This window comes from Nicotiana tabacum, chromosome 15 (genome assembly GCF_000715075.1).
Source record: "Nicotiana tabacum cultivar K326 chromosome 15, ASM71507v2, whole genome shotgun sequence".
In the NCBI taxonomy this organism is placed as follows: Eukaryota; Viridiplantae; Streptophyta; class Magnoliopsida; order Solanales; family Solanaceae; genus Nicotiana; species Nicotiana tabacum.
Genome location: NC_134094.1, coordinates 86096278 through 86109733, shown reverse-complemented (window position 1 = coordinate 86109733; position 13456 = coordinate 86096278). Strand labels below are relative to the sequence as shown.

Sequence of the window (13456 nt, the reverse complement as noted above, 5' to 3'; positions counted from 1 at the left end):
TATGGTGCAAGCTGAGCTGGGCAAACGGGGTAATAACGACAGAACTCCTCTACCAACGAAAGAAGAGGGAGAGTTTCGCTGACTTAGAAGGGATAGGCGTAGAAGGCGCGTAGCCTGGACGGTGGACCTGCACCGTATCCCATCCGGACGAGATCAATTTGACGTGATCGAGAAGGCCGGACTTAGCCTTAGGTTCTCCCAATTCCTTCTCTGTCATCACTGACCGAAAGGCTCCAGTGTCAGCATCGAATAAATTGGAGAAGTCAAACCTAGTATCAGGGTTGCGAGGAACTATCTCCTCCACCAACGGGAAACTTCCATCATCAACGACAACAAGAACATTTTCCTCGTAAGGAAGAAACACCATAGCCAAATGGATCGCATCACTTTCCTCACTAGACTCAGAAGGCATGTTAGACATGTTTTGATGAAAGAAAGAGAAGTATCGAACAATGAAGTACTTAGAACGAATGCAAGTCATTGGAATAGAAAGAAGAGGTTTAGAGCAAGGAAAGAGCAAGAGAATAATGTAGGGTTTCGAAATAGAAAACTTGAAACTTCAAAATAATACCCTAACATCCCTATTTATAAGGATCTTGGCTCCAGTACCAAAATCGGTTCATCATTACCTGACACCGGAACCGAAGCGGCAAGTTCAATCAGGGGTCACACGCGAAGCGAAGCAACGCATCGGGAATATGCGTTCATCCTAATTCGTGGACAACATAACTCCAACAAACCAACCGGAAAAATTGAAGCATTTGAAATAAGTGGCCCATGTAGGGCCATGTTGCTAGTTCGCCGTAACCACCACGACCTGCATAGCTCACTCGATTGTTTCGACCACAACGAACAAAATTCGCTCATCGAGCCCGCCGGAAGCTGGCCTCAATAAGCGGAGGGACTAACTGTATGGGTCAAAATATGTCTTTAGAATATTTATGCCAAGATAATACTAAGGGAAGAGTTCCCAAGTAGTCGTTTATCAAGATGGCCCAAGAAGCAGCAAAGTCTGTGGTCGAAGAGTCAACGAGAGCCGTAGTCGAGGTATCAATAAGAGACGAGGTCGAAGTGGAGTACCGTTGACAAAGCTGTAACGGCTAGTTTTCAAGATAGGATATTAAAGAGAATATTCTAGTAGATATTCTCTGCACTTGTACTATTAGGGTTTGTTAGGAACATGTCTCATATAAAGAGAAGAAGAGACAATGACAGGGGCATGTGAAACTCATTTGTAAAAGCACACACTTTGACTTGAGAAAGAATATCAAATCTCATTTGTTAAGATACAAACATTACCTTTTCACTAAGATTCTCATTTATGCTTTTCCACCCGATCCAAGAATAATTCGAATATTCAAGGGATTGTCTATCACTCTTCTTTGTGAGAAAGAAGATCCACTTATTCCATCCTTTATTGCATGAATCATTCCTCTTAGTTACTTAAATATCAATTATTGGAGTTCATTATTATTGAATGCTACACTATTGCTCCTGATTTCTAGAATATTTGTTACTCCTATATGTTATTGCCACTGTCCGACCAGATCCACACGATATTTATTGCTTCTTTAAAAACCTCGTCTAAGGATATTATTGTTAGCTAAGATTAATCCTTATTTACGTAAATTTAATTATTTGAACCAAGATCTATATTTTTTGTCAAATAATAAAGAATTTCCTTAATCCTTTCATTAGATATGAAGTTCCTAATTCTTCTTTTGGCAGTTCTTGGAATATGGGCTTCTAAAACTACAACAAGAACACTTGCTGATGAACCCCTGATGCAAAAATATGAGCAATCGATGATTCAATATGGATGTTTATACAAAAATAATGCTAAAAAAGATAGTGGTTTCAAGATATTCAAGGAGAATGCAGGGCAAATTGAAGCTTTTAATGATGAAGCAAACCAGCATTGCAAGTTAGGAATCAATGCTTTTGTAGATTTAATGAGGAATTTAGAGCAGCTCGAAATGGTTTGAAGATTCCATTTTGCGAACCAAAAATTACCTTATTCAGATACGAAAATGTGACAGCAGTTCAAACAACTATGGATTGGAGAACAAAGGATGCAGTCACACCAGTTAAGGATCAAGGACAATATGGTAAGTCGTCTAGCCTTTGTTTACTGAAAAAATCGGATAACGTTAGATTTTGTGTGTGGTTCTAAGGATATGCGATACAATTCGATATAAATCGTGTAGAGAAATAGAGATACGTATATTCTTGACTATGAGAATACAAATAGTGAGCAATAAGAGTAAATGAGATAAAGTAAAGCAAATACGAAGGGATATCTTTCAATCTGAGAAGTGATTTATTTTTTTGTCTCTGCCCTTTAGCTTACAAGGATTCCCCCTTTTATAGAAGAGGGTTATTACAAAAAACAATAAAATAAAATATATAGTGGAAGGCCCATGATGACTTGTCTCTTCCTTGATTCCCGCCAAGATTCTCTCTCTTGATGCGGTCACAACGGCTCTTGTCTGTGAGCTCGATACTGGCTCGAGCTCGTTATTGGGTTGGACCTTTCGGTCTTGGCTCGAGTCCGACCTTCGAGATGGGCGTCGCGCATTTCCGACCTCGAAGAAGTGCCTTGCGGATCAATTCGGCCACGGGCTCGATAGGGTTATCGAGCCGACTCCTCGATCGACCTTCGGGCTCGAGGCTCGTTAGTACCGACTTTGGAGCTTACTCCCAAAAATCTAATTCCGTCTTTTTAACACTCGAACTCGATCGAACGTAGGAAGGTCAAAATCTATTTCGACCGTATACAACCTTACATTTACAACGAATGATTTAATTTATATACACTGATAATGTAAATAGTTTTTATGCCATCAATATAATCTAACATGTTGTAGCAAGTTTCTTACCTTATTTTCCATATTACTAGTTCCACTTATTATTGAGCAGTATACATGTAATTCTTTTAGGAGACGTGACACTATCAGTCCACATTATCATTAATTTGTGGTCCTCTAACATTTCTATTACAAACAAACAGGGCGCTGTTGGGCATTTACTGCAATAGCAGCAACAGATGGGATTACCAAACTCTCAACAAGAAAGTTGATCTCCCTATCAGAACAAGAATTGGTAGATTGTGACAGAAAGAGTGAGGATCAAGGTTGTGAAGGTGGTTACATGGACGATGCATTCGAATTCATAGTGAAAATCAAAGGCATAACAACTGAAACAACTTACCCATACAAAGCTGCTGATGGAAAATGCAACACAAAAAAAGAATCTTCCCATGTAGCAGATATCAAAGGCTATGAAAAGGTACCCAAAAACAATGAGAATTCACTTCTCAAAGCTGTGGCAAATCAGCTAGTTTCAGTCTCTATTGATGCTGGCGACTTCTCCTTCCAATTCTACACGAGTAGAGTTTTTACAGGCACGTGTGGAACGGAGTTAGATCATGGTGTTACAACAATGGGATATGGAAAAAGCTAAAGATGGTACTAAATATTGGTTGATTAAGAACTCTTGGGGTAGTAGTTGGGGTGAAAATGGATATATAAGGATGAAACGTGACATTAATTGATGCTAAATAAGGGCTATGTGGGATAGCCATGGATGCTTCTTATCCAACTGCTTAAGTATAGAGCTAGATTATGAATAGCCAAATCACAGGCTTTATGTTTATTATTATTTCTGAAGATATTTCCAATGGTGTGTTAAGTTTTACTTGATTATGTAAATGTGCTAAAGAAGCATGTCTTGTGTGTGCATATACTCTATTTGGAAGCTGCTTCAAAGCTTCATAATCTGTACAAAACTTGTGTTAAATCTACATTATGAAGTACATAGTTCTGTTTGTGACAACACAAATGAACTAGCCCTTTTTTTAACATTAATCCTAAACTACAGTCACCCAAAATCAGGTTAATATCACGTATGGTCGTTGAATTTTACTCAGTGTAACAGAAAAATTATAAAGGGCAGCCCGGTGCACTAAGCTCCCGCTATGCGTGGGGTCCGGAAAAGGACCGAACCACAAGGATCTATTATACGTAGTGTTTCCGTTTAAGTAACTGAATTATGTTTGAATTGCTCAAAAATACAAATAACCGAGAGGTCACCGCCATGTCAGTGCGCTCACTTTGTGAATTCCACGTCAGAAGATAAAAAATTTCATCGTGTAAAAAGGGAGTTTGATTTGTATGAATTTTCTAGAACTGAACTTTTAAAAATGTTTTTTTGAAAAATTGTCTATTTTTTAGAACACGGGCAATCAAAGAAAAAAATTCACAGTTAAAATAATTAGAATATCACATTGAATACTATAGAAAATATTAGTAGCTGTGACAATTGTATTTAATAGATATAGAGTAGTACTTAGTTGCATAATTAGTTAGCTAAGGACTATGTTAGAAGATAGTTAAGTTAGCTAGTTAGTGAATTGTATAAATAGGCATGTACATACACATTGTAATTAAGATTGAACAAATGAAATTGAGATTTTCTCCCTCCTTCTCTCTGTAACCGACTCAAGCTCTCACTCTCTGACCCAGCTCCATTTTCCCTTTTAACATGGTATCAGAGCCACCGATCGGTGGAATTTTGAGCTGAAGAATGAGCAATCGAGAAAAATCAGTGAGCAGAGAATGATTTTCAGAGCACATCAAACCCTAATTTCTGTCATTGTTATGCTGTTCAAAGCTTCTTTCTTTCTTCACAAGTTTTTTTTTGTGTTTTTTTCTTTTTTGACCCAAAAGTTAGTTCAATTTCTGGAATCATAAGCTCTTTGTAGCTGTAATCGCAAATCGCTTCAAACATTTCTAGTAATTTTGTACAAATGTCGACTGACACTAAAGATTCAGCACCTACAGCTGGAGATCCAGTTGAACGATTCACCGACATTCACATAAGGAATCCTCTGTATCTACATCCATCTGATACTCCAGGTTGTATCCTAATCCCTCAATAGTTAGCTGGTATAGAACATTACACTGCATGGAGTAATTCTATGAAGGTTGCATTGTTAGCAAAAAATAAACTGGGGTTTATTGATGGTAGCTGTCGAAAGGAACATTATAGAGGAGACCTAGTACATGAATGGGATAGGTGCAATGCTTTTGTCTTGTCAAGGATCACCAATTCAATATCAAGGGAACTAGGAAATTGATTAATTGATCACGCCCAACTATGCCTTATAAAAAGGACTAAGCGGTCGTTGTAAATATATTTCGGCTAATAAGTCCGGAGTCGAATCTCATAGGGAATTAACCTATCAAATACAGCTACTAGACTCACACGAACTCACGCAATCAATCTTCAGAAATATTTAAGTAATAATTTGGATGTTTACTAACTAAATATTACGTAATAAAAATGCAACAATTAATAACTAACTACTAACGGGTTGTAGACAAGAATTGGAATGATCTAAGGTTGTGATTTTTCCTATTGTCGGAATCTTTTCCGCTACATTTTCTATAAATTTGCCTAAGTTTTCTCTATCGATCATGAGCACTCTAACTGTCGTAATTCTCTCTCGAGTAATTACCATAATTTACTAGACATATTCTCCTGAATTACGCCAGCAGGCATTAAGTACGGCTCACTCGGATCGCACCAAGGTTTCGTTATCCCTAATCCCCTCCTTAAACCCTTCGTATTGATCCCTCATATACATTAGGAGTGATGTTGTTCAACAACTATCTAAATATGTACTCTCTCCCGAGTAATACATATTAAATAGGCACAACCAATTGAGGGCCCTTTAATCAACCACAATAATATTATAATTGAACAAATAGAGAAAATAATATGGCAAATTTATATTAACGTAACAAGAAAATCATCCTGCAATAGGTTCTATCAAAACCTTAGATTAGGAGTTTAGCTACTCATACTCATAGTAACAATATCCAAAATATTTTGTATAATTAAATTACAAAGTAAGGATAAAAGGATGTAGAAATCGATGAGTCTAGATCCCAACGGTTGTTCCACGAGCTATCCTTGACTCCGGTTGCCAAAAGTCCTAAAAAGTGGCATTTTTAGGTCTATTTATATGTGTAGGAAAAGACCTAAATGTGTAGGCCAAGTCCTAGTCAAACCAGGAGACGAAATAAGTCTTCAAAGCTTAGAATTGTGCATGCCTCAGACCTAGCCTCGCAAGGCATAACACCAGCTTAAGCTCGCCCTAAGCCTGGCGTCGCGAGGTATAACGCCTGCTTGAGCTCGCCCCAGGCCTGGCGTCGCCAGCTCCCACGCGAGCTATAGGGCTCGCCAAGCCTGCTCTAATGCCTGATCTAGGCCTGGCTTTGCCAGCTTTTCATTTGTCGGCTGCTCACTTCTTTCTTTCTTCTTTTCAACTGTTTCACGCTTTAGACTTTAATTATTTCTTTTGTTCTACTTTTATCTCCAATTAACCTACACATAAAATATACTTCATTACGCGCAAATAAAGTATAATTTATCAGTAAAGCATATAAAATGCAAGGCGAATAATGTACTAAACTATGGAATTATAGCCACACATCAATACCCCACACTTGAACATTGCTCGTCCTCTAGCAATCAAACTACACTTATAGACACAACCTTTCTAAACAATTCCCTTAACTCATTACACCAAGAATATTTAAAATAGTCTAAGCCCAAAGGTGTAACATCCTTGCCTCAAGATTTGACTTACAAATACCATGCCTTATTCACAATTCACTTATTTACTCTAACATGGAGGTCAGCGACATTACCTTTCCCTTATGAATCACGTGCCCTCACCTAATCAAAGAGCTTAGTTCCACACACAATGAATTTTAAGAACGTAGGAACTAAGATAGGAAAAATTCACTCGCTCTCAGAAATAACATTCATATGCCACAAATGATGTACCATAGACTTGTCCGTAGTGTAATACTCTACTAATCGAGTTCATTCAGTCTAAGATCAAGTAGGACTTTCATTGGTTGTAATGTAGGTTGCGGGTCAGGTAGGACACATTTGGATATGAGTGACTACACCTCCCTTAAGCACTTTAATACATATACTTTAATAGAACAACTCATACTTATGTCAAACCTAACATTCCACCTTCACTTCAAATTATATTACCACATACTTCTTTAAGCACGAGTATATCACTAGCCACCATCATCAAGAATTATTTTTCATACAATACACTATTATCATTTTTCTCTCTTCTTTCTCTTCAAGTGGCTTTTATTGACATCTTTTTTTTTTTCAAGACAATGCACCTTTCTCCTCATTTCAATTGTTCCACTCAAAAGCCAACCCACCATCCCAAACTTTAACTTTTTCATAATTCATCACAATTCAAGTGCTCATGAGAGGTGACAAGGTTCAATTATATGGTCTATTAAAACAAAGGGGTACGACTTGTAATATGGTTACCAAAGAAACAAGATTATAGGCTTAAAGGGGTTAACTACGATACATGATATTTAGGTGGGTAAACTATATATATTTGGCTTAACAAAGAAATGCCTATATCACTTCCTAGACTGAACAAGACTACTTTTTCGCTTTGCACACACACGGGGTAAGTTCTAGACATCAAATGCAATGCACAGAATACATACAAAACCACACATAGACATAGCACATAACTCACTCAGGATTCGTTTCATCACGACACTCCAGTCCAAGCAGTTAAGCAAAATTAAGATTCTATGATCTAAGGTACTTATACTAGAGTCAAAAATCGAGCCTAAGCGTCACAACCATAGTACTAACTATTCTCAAGGCATAACAAAGCTAAAAGATATTGCTGCAATTAAATGCATAGTCCCGTAGTTCCTACTCCTAAAAATTAAAACTAACTATACCCGGTTCAACTAAAAGCCCTTGGAAAAGAACCGCATCCTAAAGAAAAATCAAGGGGGAATTACTAACTACCAACAAGAAAATCTTTTTGGTTTGTTTTTCTTTAGACTTACTTCCCTCAAGAAACTGTCTAGGAGATCCATCATTGGGAAGAGTCCAAATTTTTCTATTTTTTTTTCTTTCTATATATTGTTTTTTTCCTTCTAACTAACAACAAATAACTAAAAATAAATAACTAAAACAATTATCTAAACTAATAACTAAAACAATTAACTAAACTAATAACTAAAACAATCAACTAAAACAAAGACGAAACTTACTAAAAAAACAAATAACTAAGCAAAACTAATATTTACAAGTCCCCACCCCACACTTAGATCATGCATTGTCCTCAGTGTATGTACAAAATGACAAAACAAGAAAAATGAGTAGGGTGTAAGGAAACACTCCCTGGTCATGTTGCATTGTCGCCCTCATCCTTTGAGGCTGCCCACTCTTCCTCCTCCTCATCATCATCGTCCTCATCGTCTGACTGGTCCAGCTCAGCCTCGGACTGCTCAGGTGTGTTAATGTCCTCGTCATCCGGAAGTCTGTATCCATCACCTAGCCCAACCAGCTACTGAGCATGAGCGTTGAGCGGGAACCACTCATCCAATAAGGTCCTCTCCTTAGTCGTGGCCGGCTGACCCCCTATCCTCAACTGCATATCCATCATCCCATAGAAATGGGCCATAAAACTATCATCATGAGTATTGCGCTCGGTACCTGTCAATGATGGCATGACAGTCTCTTCTTTCACCCAAACACTAGTGATGTCTGTCTGTCGTATGGGCTGATCAATGATGTGGTCAAACTCTGTCTCCTCCTCAACCTCCTCGTGTCTTAAGAACTGAGTCAAAAAATTGGCAAATGGCATTCGATCGACCTTCTTACTCATTCTTACCAAAGACATTTGGTAGCGGATCAGATGACCCATATTAACCCTTTGACCCGTCATGAGGAAGTAGAGCACACAAGTCCTCTCTCGGATAATGAGCGTGTCATGATTGCACGGTAGGAGCCGTGCATTAATCAGTTTCAACCAAACTTGAGCCTACATCCTCATCTTCTTTTTGGGGAACTTCCTGTGCTGATTGGTTTTCTTATCACGGATCCACGCTGCCGTAGAATGGACACTACATAACGTGTGTCTCAGCTCTCAATATGTAGGACGGCGAATGAAGTGTCCAATGGATCCATAAGAACATTTGGAGTACCTAAAAAGTTACATATGGCTGTGACTGAAAAGTTTATCAACCGTCCATGAATCGGCACCAGTTGTTCGGTATCCTATGGATCAAACACTGCATAGAATTCCCGCGCTAGATTGAGATATCGGCGCTCATGGATAGCGGCTTCCGGATGTACATATTTAGACCTACAATGCCTGTACCAATCCTTAGTATGCGGGGGTATACTTCTGATGCCAAACTCCCGCTGGCCTTAGGGTTGTGGACGCATGGCTGCTACAGCTGGCACAACTTGTGCTCCTTTACCTTGAATGGAGGGAGCTTCTCCCCCTTTTCTCTTCTTTGGGGGAGGTGCGGAGGTCGCCTTTGCTTTAGCCGGAGCAGTGGAAGTAGCCTTTCCTTTGCCGGTGTCTTTTCTTGGAGGCATATTCGTTCCTGGCGATGCGTGAAACTTACCTCGCCCTAGCCCTCATGATGCGAGCTCAAACGCAATCCTGGGGGCTTGCTGCGCGAGGTATGTCGCTTGGTCCATCAGTCCTTATTGTCACGACCCAAACCGATGGACCGCGACGGGCACCCGGTACCTTACTCAATCGAGTACCAACATAACGTATCTTTTCGTATCATACTATCGTATATAACTGAGCCAGAGAGGTTGCCGTGAGATAAGTAGAATACAACATGTAATACCAACTTATACATAAGACATACGGGCCTATAAGACCAAAATAACCACTCGTACATTGAACATAGGCCGACAAGGCCATACAATCTTCTACGTACATGACATATGTTTACAAGCCTCTAAGAATACATAATTGTCATAAAGGTCGGGATAGAGCCCTGCCATACCGAACAATACACGTCTAAATCATACTGACCAAACAAGCAACTACGGAGCAAATAGAGCATACCAACACCTTCTGCTGAGCAGCTAGCCTACTTGGAGTACTCTCAACCTGTCTATCGGGACTTGCGGGCATGAAACGCAGCGTTCCCAGGCAAAAGGGACGTCAGTACAAAATAATGTACCGAGTATGTAAGGCAATATACTGAAAGCTGAAACTGAACTGATAATATAATAACTGAAAGTAACTGGGAGTCAAAGATAATCTGTAGATATACTTACCTGCTGATACTGACTCAACTCTCTCAATATAATAAGTAAAATAACTGTCCGGCCCTATAAGGCTCGATATATATATAACTGCTCTGCCGTAGTAGGCTCGCTCATAGGCGCTCGGCCATACTAGGCTCTGTATCTCAGCCAACTGGGCTCGCTCATAGGCGCTCGGCCATAGTAGGCTTGGTATATAACTTACCATCTGATCAGAGGTTGCCCAATATGGGCATGCCCATCGATTATAGCTCGATGGTAATGAAAATACTGTAATACTGTATATATATAGGCTCTGTGCTCTCTTTACTGGAAGAAGACAATACTCAATTAAATATGAAGTCCCGATAAGGAGAATACTGTAATTTATGAGACTAGGATAATGTATATAAATTCGGAAGTATGAACTTCTCTTTATGCCTCGTTATCAAACACATGTAATTACGAGATCAGGCCAAAATGAAGGAAGGGCTTACCCTTAACATACCTGAGCCGACTCTCGTGACAATCCCTCTAACACACGTCAATTGCGACAACACATAACGGCAGATCGATGTAGGGGAAAATTCGTACGATATTATTGAAAAGAATTGCACCGTACTCCCTTAGAATTGCAAAATCCAGTTGCTACATTTTAATATGAATTTGTTGAGCATTCATCTGTTACTTTTTTGTAGTGTAGCATGAACTTGATGAAGTAATTCAAATTACTATTGAAAAATCTGATCATTGCAAGTGTGACCCTTCTTTATTTGGTGATTTTAGAGAAGATTTTGTATTAGTGGGTGTGGGTCCCACTTGTGGCTTAGTTGGCCAAAGACATCTCCAAGCTTTGCCACCTTTTATTTGAATTCAAGAGTCATGTTTATGTAAGGTATTTGGCTGCCACGTTAATCTCCATTAGGCTTATCCAAAATATTTTAATTAATTATCAATCCCTTAATTAACTAGTTAATTTCCCACTAATCTAATAATTATTCAATTATCCACATAATTAAGAATTATCTCAAATTACATAAAATACTACTCACTTTTAACACACTTTGTACATCTTACTATTATGGTCATGTGGTACCTTGTAGGGCACTAGTCCATAAATACCGGATATTATAGCTCGGACCGTATTTTATCTCAAATTATAAAATTTCAACGAAATGCATTTTCTTCGATTTGCTTACCCTCTCACCTTCACGAATTTATTTATCCCTTGTTTGAAATAGCATAATACTTATAATCCCAAAATAATCTCATTCCTGAGCTTACGTCGATTAACTTATGATGAAATTTTAACGTATAAAAATGCGAGATGTAACATATCATTTTCGAGCTTTCATCAATTTATTTATGGCGTACTTTCACGTAAAAAAAAATATGGGGTGTAACATTATTCCCCCCTTTGGAACATTCGTCCTCGAATGTTGACTGATACACTTATCATTCTCATAACCCATAGCTTTTGTGAATACTTTAATATTCTCCTTGCTATTTAGGCAATTGTTCTTTGAATAAATCCAAAGGCCAGGACATTCCTCCCTTTAGTCTTCTTTCTCATACCATGACTTTCCTCCAACTCTTAGCCAATCTCTAGGCCTCACTTTGTGAACATATACAAAATTATGTCAAGCTGTCCCTCTGGGCGTCATTAGCTTTACTACATCTAAGTAGGACATACTATACCATAACTCTTACTTCGATTTATTGTTACTGAGGTCTGCGACCAAACTCCAGGTTACTCTCGTTGCTTATCCTATATGCATAAAGCTAAGTCTTTTAATGCTTCTTCATTACTGTTCATCTTAAGACTGATGGCCTAATCTCATCTCGTACTTTGCAGCTTTTACCCATCCATTATTGATTTACCTCAATGTTGATCTATAATCTTCCATTTGATAACTTGAAACTTCTTACGTAATATATTGCCACTAGGGCTTACGCTGCATCGTGGAACATTTGAAGTGATCTTCCTGATCCACCTGGGGGCGATACTATACTTTCATAACCATATTTCATAGCATCCCAATGTGATTTTCCTCACGTGAGTATTTTAATCCTGTACAATTCATGAAATCATTACTTAATCAAAGGCCCAAACGCCATCCTTCATTTATCACAATTAAACCCTCATTCTACTACCAGGACAACATTCCATTTCTTCTAAATGCTACAAGTCTTAGACTCCTTTGAGTTCATTCAGGCTATACTGAGCTTTCTATAACTTAGAGAAACTATCGGCTCTCTTGTTTTCATGGGCTTAATCCCGAGGACTTATCCATTCTCGTCACCTTCTCACTCGCCCTTTCTTATCTTTATTCATGTCTTCCTAAAACCTTGTCGTTTTACCATACTTTAGCTTGCGACTTACACATATCTATTCCTTCAACTTGCTTGCACCATAGATTTTCTTATGTTATTTTGGAACATCAAGCGAAACATCACATCGTCTCTAATTCTTCTTTACTTTCTTGGCTAGATCTCTCGGTACCTAGAAACCATAGGCTAGAAGATATGCCACTGACGACGCCGCTATCATTCCTTGATACTGAATCCCAACGCTTCTAGTCCTTCATCTTGAAGTTATAGATTATTCACAACCTTCTGCACCTGAGTATCTCGTAAGTTGTTCACCTTTACCTTACTTTCCTTAAAATCTCGCATCACATCTTCTATTTCCTTCATGACCTCCCTCCCATATAGGTATGATTTACATCCACAACTTGAAGCTCTATTATAATACTTGCACCTCTGGCGTATACACAATTCGATGGGAGCTTCATACTGACTTCTTATGAGGCTGGTACTCTTCTAACTGGCTTTCTAGTAGAGCCGTTATAGAATATGGTTGTTGTACTATCTCTCTTGTACCTTTGATATTAAGAGTGATTCTGTAATGTTCTCAATCATGATTTCTGTAATTTTCTAAGTCCAATAATCAGACTCCTGATTCACTTAGTTGATATAACTCTTTAGTTTCCTCTTCCTTCTGATCAGCCTTTATGTAGGCTTAAGCTATCTTCCAATCTGCGGCTCCTGGTATTAGTTATTACGTTAGTCTTTCATAGCTGCTATGGAATACCCGTGATACCATCATTTAGCAATTCAATCCCTTGTCTATGACCTGGACTCAATTCTTTCTTTTAACTTATACCAGAGTCTTCTACAGCTGTATGATTGTCAACATATATGCTGCATGGATAATACTCCGAAATCTTAAGTGCATTCATAACGTAACTCACTCTGGATCACTGATCGAATAATTCCTTTTGTTGCCCCTCAACTTTCTTTAAATGTAAGCATTTACTTTTCC

The 13456-nt window shown here is 38.5% G+C and overlaps 1 pseudogene; it reads left to right on the top strand.

Moving 5' to 3' along the window:
• Positions 1 to 452: 452 nt before the first annotated feature.
• LOC107785053 (senescence-specific cysteine protease SAG39-like) lies at positions 453 to 3725 on the top strand (annotated as a pseudogene).
• The last annotated feature ends 9731 nt before the right edge of the window (positions 3726 to 13456 follow it).